Source organism: Salvia splendens, unplaced genomic scaffold, assembly GCF_004379255.2.
Source record: "Salvia splendens isolate huo1 unplaced genomic scaffold, SspV2 ctg387, whole genome shotgun sequence".
Classification (NCBI taxonomy): domain Eukaryota; kingdom Viridiplantae; phylum Streptophyta; class Magnoliopsida; order Lamiales; family Lamiaceae; genus Salvia; species Salvia splendens.
Genome location: NW_024599034.1, coordinates 59,172 through 67,330, shown reverse-complemented (window position 1 = coordinate 67,330; position 8,159 = coordinate 59,172). Strand labels below are relative to the sequence as shown.

The following is an 8,159-nucleotide window of genomic DNA, read 5'->3' as shown; positions in this document are numbered from 1 at the left end:
ACCGGACCACCTACCGGTTCGCGGTTGAACCGGTCGAACTGGCCGGTCCGGTCCGGTTTTTAAAATATTGTGAGAAACCATATGGTTATTAAGTATAGTTTTTGATACTCCTACTTACTGTGGTTCTTTCATAGTTTTCGTTCTTTGCTTGTTTAGGTGCATTGATTTTAATGCTCCCTCCACGCATAACAATGTGTTTTCATAAAGGATTTCTACGGATCTACATATTTATAGAAGAATTCTATCTCTATGAATTTGTAGATTAAAAAATCCTCTTATTTATTAGGGGAAAATTAGAAAATTCTTGATGCATCTATAAACACCTTTTCTATCATTTCAGATCATGTTACACACTAAAATTACTAACTTAATATATACAATTAATTAGTTTGTGCATATAAAGATGATTCGGTAGTTGGTTTTGGCAAAGTCAATTTTGTAAAATGTTGAATTTTGGGGGCTTCTGGCAATTATTTGAGAAAATAGGGGCTATAAGTATAGGCTACTGCACTTATTTGTTATCAGCGTTTGAGAAATACTTCAAAGAAAATTTCTCGTCGGTCAAAATGGCGGACAAAGAAACCCCACTGCCGTCTCCGTCGTCCGAAATCACGGTATATTCTCTTTTCTACTGTTCCAGTTATTTCTTTCACTTATATTTCATAGTGAATTTCCTATTCAAATTTCACGTTTCTATTTTGCAGCCGTCGCCGTCGTCCGAAATCTCGTCCAAGCAGATTCTTCTACTGTTCCAGTTGTTTCTTTTCCTTATATTACATCATAGTGAAAATTTCCCTCATTCAACTTCACGTTTCTATTTTGCAGCCGTCGCCGTCGGCCGAAATCTCGTTCACTGCTATGACGGTAGATTATTCATTTTCTTTTCCAGTTGTTTTTGCTTCACTATATCCCTCGTTCACTCTACCATCTACCATTCTATTTTGCAGAGGTTTAAGGAATCCATGCCATCTAAAGACAAGATAATTCTTGATCAACCACTACCAAATGCTCTTGGTGAACAGAAGCTGAAGGGGCATTGAGAAATCGTTTCGCCCGCTCAATGGAGACGCAGATTGAACAGGGCATAAGTGCGCGCTAGAGAAGATAAAACCCGATGCTCTTGTTGCCGTTGCTGCCATGAAAATTTGTCCCGGTGATGTTGCTGCCTGCAATCTTAATGGTCAGAGCTCAACTGCTGCAGCCAAGAAAGAAGGTCCGACGACAGAAGGTCCGACCTCAACCATTGTCGATTGCACCAAAAATGATGAGGTGACTGATGAGGAGAAGGACGAGGAGGGTGATCGGGTGGCTAGGGAGTTAATTGCATCTAAGGAAGAGGCGGTAAATGCACTGTTCGACCTGGTGGAGAAATGGGTGGCTTTTCACCTCCACAAGACCACTCCGGCTATGGGAATGGCCTACCGTGCTGCAGGACTCGTCCTCATCACAATTCTGGCGATGCTTGTGCGTACCCACAAGAATAATGGGTAAGCTGGCTTGGGAGTGAGTGGTAGGCTACATAATTAACACTAGATTTGTTGATTGTAGTTCTCATTCAAACAACAATTTTCAGTGAACTTTGTCACTTGTAAGTAAGTGTTACATACTTCATCTACACTTTTACAAGAATGGTCTTTCCCAATGACTTTCTCCATTATTATTACATAGCCAAGTTTTTTATCACAAGAATCAAAATTTCAAAAACAACCCAAAAATAAATGAACATTACTAAATGCTAAGTTCTCCCCATCAGGCGTCACCTTGATTCTAGAAGTCGAGGTTTCAAACCTCAAATCCACCCTCTACAAATAATCTGAAATTCAATCAGTATGCTCTGTTTTATAGATTTATGTTTATTTTGCTTTTTCCTTATTTTGTCTTTCAACAAATCTGACTCACCTATCCAGGATTTTCAGATGAATTTATTCTTGTGTCACTGATGCAAAAGTAGTTAATTTTCCAGAAAATGAAGATTGTGTTTCTTTTAAAGGGACAGTTATGGCAGAACTTAGCATTTAGTAATGTTCATTTATTTTTGGGTTGTTTTTGAAATTTTGATTCTTGTGATAAAAACTTGGCTATGTAATAATAATGGAGAAAGTCATTGGGAAAGACCATTCTTGTAAAAGTGTAGATGAAGTATGTAACACTTACTTACAAGTGACAAAGTTCACTGAAAATTGTTGTTTGAATGAGAACTACAATCAGCAAATCTAGTGTTAATTATGTAGCCTACCACTCACTCCCAAGCCAGCTTACCCATTATTCTTGTGGGTACGCACAAGCATCGCCAGAATTGTGATGAGGACGAGTCCTGCAGCACGGTAGGCCATTCCCATAGCCGGAGTGGTCTTGTGGAGGTGAAAAGCCACCCATTTCTCCGCCTGGTTGAACAGTGCCTTTACCGCCTCTTCCTTAGATGCAATTAACTCCCTAGCCACCCGATCACCCTCCTCGTCCTTCTCCTCATCAGTCACCTCATCATTTTTGGTGCAATCGACAATGGTTGAGGTCGGACCTTCTTTCTTGGCTGCAGCAGTTGAGCTCTGACCATTAAGATTGGCAGCAATAGCACCGGGACAAATTTTCATGGCAGCAACGGCAACAAGAGCATCAGGTTTTATCTTCTCTAGCGCGCACTTATCCCCTGTTTAATCTGCGTCTCCCTTTAAAAGAAACACAATCTTCATTTTCTGGAAAATTAACTACTTTTGCATCAGTGACACAAGAATAAATTCATCTGAAAATCCTGGATAGGTGAGTCAGATTTGTGATAGACAAAATAAGGAAAAAGCAAAATAAACATAAATCTATAAAACAGAGCATACTGATTGAATTTCAGATTATTTGTAGAGGGTGGATTTGAGGTTTGAAACCTCGACTTAACTCTTATACAAGAGGACTTTGTTATCATATTCTGGTTTTTGTTGGTTTTGTCGTCTTAACTCTTACGTGCTAAGACACTTTATTAGTATCTGGGAAATGATATTAAACTGATACAATTGCAAACTGCTGATTCAGATTAGGTAGCGGTGTTCCAGAAAATGGGTTGTCACAAAAATGAAATTCCTATATATGATATGGAGTAGTATCATTAACTATCATGCATGTGTCTTTTTTATGCATGAGAGGACAGCACACAAATATCGTCTTGCTTCATCCAGCACTTGTGTTCTTATTTGGAGAGTTTTACAGTACGGATATCTTATGTTATTGGCCGCCGTAGAGAAGATGTTACACTTTCTTGATTTTAATTAATTATACTTTGTGGTTTCAAAGGAAGAGCTTGAGGAGGGTGTACAAACAACCATATATGATGATTACAAATTTTTGACAAAAGAGGACTTCACTAAACTGAATCTGACAAATTTGATTGGGACCAATCTTATGCATGGTTACTTTGTACGTTATCGATTGTATAAAAAGGTTAAAACTCATAACTTGGGAACAGCCAGATATGAGCATCAAGTTCTTTGCCTCCAAATGTTACTCACTGCTTTAGTCTGCCAATTGTTTACAATATGAACCTCCCACTGTGGCATATGTTAGCTGTGCTAATTAATTGACTATCTTAATGCAGGCACAAAGCTTGGCTGAACCGTTTGCTTATGAGTCTAACATAGAAAAGCAAAAGCAGGAAAAATCAGTCTGATGCGAGAATAGAATTACGGTATGTTTTACTTCACTTGCATTTTGTGTTTAATTGTATCTTTGCTATTTCACTTACATTGTGCAAGCAACTCTATGGGAAGGATTGATGTAAAATGAAACAAGTAATTTTTTATCCTATGGTTGGAGGTGAGTCAGGTGCCATTTGTTCGTAGCAGCCAAAAGTAATGAATGGCCTCTGATTGCCGAAAAAGTGCAATTTTATCCTAAATCAGTTAAAATGATAGAATTAAATTTATGACAACCATGGCAGTCTTAGCTTTGTTTGCTTGGAGATTCAGGGGGAGGAGTTACTATTTTGATATTATCTGCTTTATAACATGAATCATTCTTTAAAGTTGTTGATATATAATTTGTAGGAGTATTTACCTTGCGTTCCTGTTAATAGGACTTTGGCAGCCCGACTTGTTGAAGCAGAGGAGAGCAAAATGATGAGAAGGTTGCTGAAGGTGCTAAGAAGGGACCAAAGAGGAAGAGAGGTCTCACCACTGAAGTTGTTAAGGATGAGCTGTGTACTTTATATATGTTTGAAGATAACTTCAAATTTTTGTAGAGTAAATGATGATTGCTTGTGAAATTAACTAGTAACCATAATAGAACTTATGTCCCTACTCAAGTATGTTGTGTCTTACTGTATATAATTACATAAAACATGAAAACAGGGATAAAAGGCATAGAGAGGTTGGGTATCATATGCTTTTGAGGCACTAGCTGACATGAGTTCATCAATTCAGTTATGTTTGTCCTCTTATTTTAGGTAGTTGGCTGGTTTTTATGGTAGTTTATGGTACTACAAGAGGAGAAATGGACAGTTTTGGCAGTGGAGAGATTTCTTACATAATGTCACGGGTGTGTAAAATCTGTTCAGTGGGTGTTGTAGGTTTAATTTTTGTGGTATATTCTCTCTTCTCCAATGTTATCAGCACCCACCCTTTCTGTAGCAGTCACTCTTATTGCTTCTCTGGTTTTCTTCCACGACAAGATGAATGCTGCGAAGATAATTGCTATGTTGTTGGCGTTTTGCGGCTTTGCTTCTTACACATATATCAGAACTGTCTTGATGATCTTGAGGTGAGGAAGAATCAAAATGAATCTTGTGATGCCATCAACACAGGTGATCCTTGTTAACTGATTCTCCACTTCAAAAACTCGACATTTAGAGGTTCAAATTATTACTCATTTTCTCATTGCAAGAATATTACCAGTACTTGTTAATGCTGCTGACGATTTTGAGACTGCACATGTTAATAGTTTATAGTAGTAATAGAAGATTGGAGGCAGATTTTGCTGATCAAGAAATCTGTGCAATAATAGTTTATAGTTTATATCAGACCAAATATTTCTTATACAGAAGTGTAGAGATATTGCTGATCAAGAAATCTGTGCAATAATAAAAATCCGAATTGAGGTTTCAAATTTTATGTGGGATGGTTTGGTCCATTTATATATTCTGTGAGGGGAATAATAAGAAAAAGAAGAGAGAGAAAAGAGATAAAGCCAAAAGCACTTATTATGAAAAATTTGCATTACTCGACTTCACATTCTAATACGTCAACAAATTTAATCCCAAATTTTAAAAGGTGAACAAACCATATTTTGAAATTTCTCAAAGAATTCTCTGCACAATGAATTTTTTTATAATCAAAAGGATAATCCTACATCACCCGATTTAGCCATTAATCCATCTTTGTAAAGCTTTACCCAATACAGTTATTGTTTGCTTTCATCTTACCATATCATTTTCTGTCTATTGCTATCAGTTAAATATTTTAATAACAATAATAATTCTTATACAAAACCAGATATTGCACAAGATGAAATATGCCTCAAATGAAAATGAACCCACCAACCCAGACAGAATAGAAGACAATGGAATTAGCCTCAGATTATGGAGGCGGACAGAGGAGTCAGGAAAGGAGCCGGTGGCATCAAAGAGCCTTAAACCAGCTCTCATGTCGGCCTTAAGCCATCCATATGTTTGCATACAATGCAGGAAGGAATACGCTACGCTACAAGCCTTCATAAATACAAATAGCAGACTTGCATAGATGTCGTCATGTCATGTACATAATCTCTAACAGCGGCAGTAGTGATTATTCATGAGAGATGGCAGCTACTGGTTTTGCACATCAGACTTCTACTAGTACCACTTTGTACAATATGTTACAGCTCAAACAAGCAGTGGAAACTAGCATCGAGCATCGAGCAAAAATCTACGTTCATAAGGGCATCAAATTAGAATCATTATGTAAAGCAATAGCTACAGAAGGTGGGGTTTTTGGAAATTATACCATAACTTTGTATCTTCACTGTACAATGTCCAATCCAATTGTTCAATCATTTGTTGAGCATCTGTATTTCTTTTGATGCTCTAGATCCTGCCACACACAGAATACTTTTTAGAAATGGATGAACTGACAACAAGGAACACGACACAAGAAATCAGAAATAGCTAAAGAAGAAATCAAGTTCTAAACAGCAAGCACGCCAGCATGTGCTTCAAAGATTTGTGAAGTAGACTAAAGTCCAGTTCAAAACTAATTGCAAGATCAATTTATGTAGTGGAATCAAGTGTACAATAATGGATCATAATCTCTTAAACTGGGATGCCATACATTTCCACATATAACCTCGCTCAACAACCAAAGTCCCTGTATTTGAGTTGGATGGGGAAGGGCCGCCTTCCATGATCTTTTATAAAGTGATGTATACATGCATGCCTTAGTTACTTTGCTTGAGAATTTTGGCTACTTAAAATGGTGCTTCAAAGTTACTGGTCAGCCTGAACCATTGTAGCACTCAAGAGAAGACGAGAATACAAGTACTCCAGCATAAGTGAAACACTAACAAGTTAAAATTGTTTGCACTAACGCTCATCACGCAAATGGGATTCAAGATAAACCATGTAAAGAAGAAACGTGATTTTCCTTCTAGTGATATTAGAGCTATTACCATGTTAGAAAATGTACACATGTTTCACAGTCAACCATACAGATCTTCACCAGGCTGATAATGGACATGGAAAAAAGAATGTGGCCTAGGGAAAAGTTTCCAGATCATCACCTAGTAACCACATTTTTTTCTACTTTTTTATATTTCTCAGGGGTAAGGGACAAAAACACAAAACGAGGTAGTTGCATGCATTGAGATCAAACAACTAGATCAAGTAGGAATGAAGAAAATCCTGAATTATTGACAATATGATTGATCAACCCTAAACTGTATGATGGGAAATGAACAACCTGGATCTCTATCTGCAGGTGACATAAGCTACGGCTTCTTCTAACATGTCTGCAGTGTTCGTTTGCTGCAAACAGTAAAATCAAAAGACAACATCATAACAGTTTTAAACTCTTGAGAATTTGGAAACCAGTTTGTAAAAGGAATGGAGTTAAATCATTTAGGCAGTTGCTCATTTAAAAAGTGAAAGGATTAGTTCTACAGCACTCCAATACGAATGCTGAAAGATATCCAATTTTGACTTGAATAAAGTTCACCAGTTATATAGTAAGACATCAATTCACATCATAAGTCCCCACATCAAAATATCTACGTCTACTTCTTAGTGTAAAGCAGAAAGAAGACACATCATCTAGTAAAGCCATGGGTTCTCATCTCACTTATCCAACGTGGAAAGGGTGCTTGGTCAAAGGGTCTTGATAAGCTTGTGCACCCTACCTGCATCTTGTACATCCGAGAGTTAATGAGGAGCATGAATCAGTTATGCACTATTGTATGTTGTTGGACTTGTCTTGTAGTTGAACTAGGGTTTAGCTAGTCTTCTAGTAGCTTCGTTTATACAATACATAACTGATGCAGCAGTCATTTTGTAGGAGACTCACATTTTATAAAAGAAAGGTTTCATGGCTATTATCCTTTTTAGCTTAGTTTGCAAGATGAAAATGTGTTCAGTGTGTAGAGAGGCCATTTTCAACACTACTAGCATAACATCAAAAGTTCTATCCATGCCATAAGTAGTCTTTCTTGTCTAAAACCTGATATCATATAAATATTTGTAGTGATTAACTATCTGAGTACACTACCGTACATGTAGTGATATCAAATAAATATTTGCTTGTCTAAAAGAGAGGAAATATCTGGGCAGGAACTGATGGAAAGTCATGAGTCATTTAGGCAGCATATTATGTGTTCCTTTTTTAGCACACGACCATTTAGATTAGAAGGGAATGTGATATTCACCTTATCCATATTAGGGACAAGTTCTTGCAGCTTCCTTATCCTGTCACTGATCTGTGTTCTTCTCTCCTATATATAAATTCAAAAGGGGAACCAGTTGGCCAAATGCATAACCAAATCCGTGCCCATAAATAATATGAATGGAAATAATAAAAATGGATTACTTGAGTACCCTTTCAGCAATGCTGCGAGGATGAGTAGCACATAACTGAGTCTTCCAAAAGATTCTCCATCTCAAGATCCAATGACCCACAGGAACCTTGCAGTTGCCTAGGCTTCTCTCGTTTCTTCAG

At 37.4% G+C, this 8,159-nt stretch overlaps 3 long non-coding RNA genes across 3 annotated transcripts; 2 read left to right on the top strand and 1 right to left on the bottom strand.

The window, feature by feature from the left end:
- The first annotated feature begins 469 nt into the window (after window positions 1–469).
- Window positions 470–1,161, top strand: LOC121790011. Its single transcript, XR_006048179.1, has 3 exons — window positions 470–614; window positions 705–864; window positions 948–1,161. It is a non-coding gene; the product is annotated as an uncharacterized LOC121790011 (long non-coding RNA).
- Window positions 1,162–3,167: 2,006 nt separating this feature from the next.
- On the top strand, window positions 3,168–5,552 carry LOC121790009. Its single transcript, XR_006048177.1, has 3 exons — window positions 3,168–3,670; window positions 4,058–4,783; window positions 5,472–5,552. It is a non-coding gene; the product is annotated as an uncharacterized LOC121790009 (long non-coding RNA).
- A 189-nt stretch (window positions 5,553–5,741) lies between these two features.
- LOC121790010 lies at window positions 5,742–8,159 on the bottom strand. Its single transcript, XR_006048178.1, has 5 exons — window positions 8,039–8,159; window positions 7,870–7,935; window positions 6,912–6,976; window positions 5,961–6,047; window positions 5,742–5,882 (listed from the first exon to the last, which is right to left on the bottom strand). It is a non-coding gene; the product is annotated as an uncharacterized LOC121790010 (long non-coding RNA).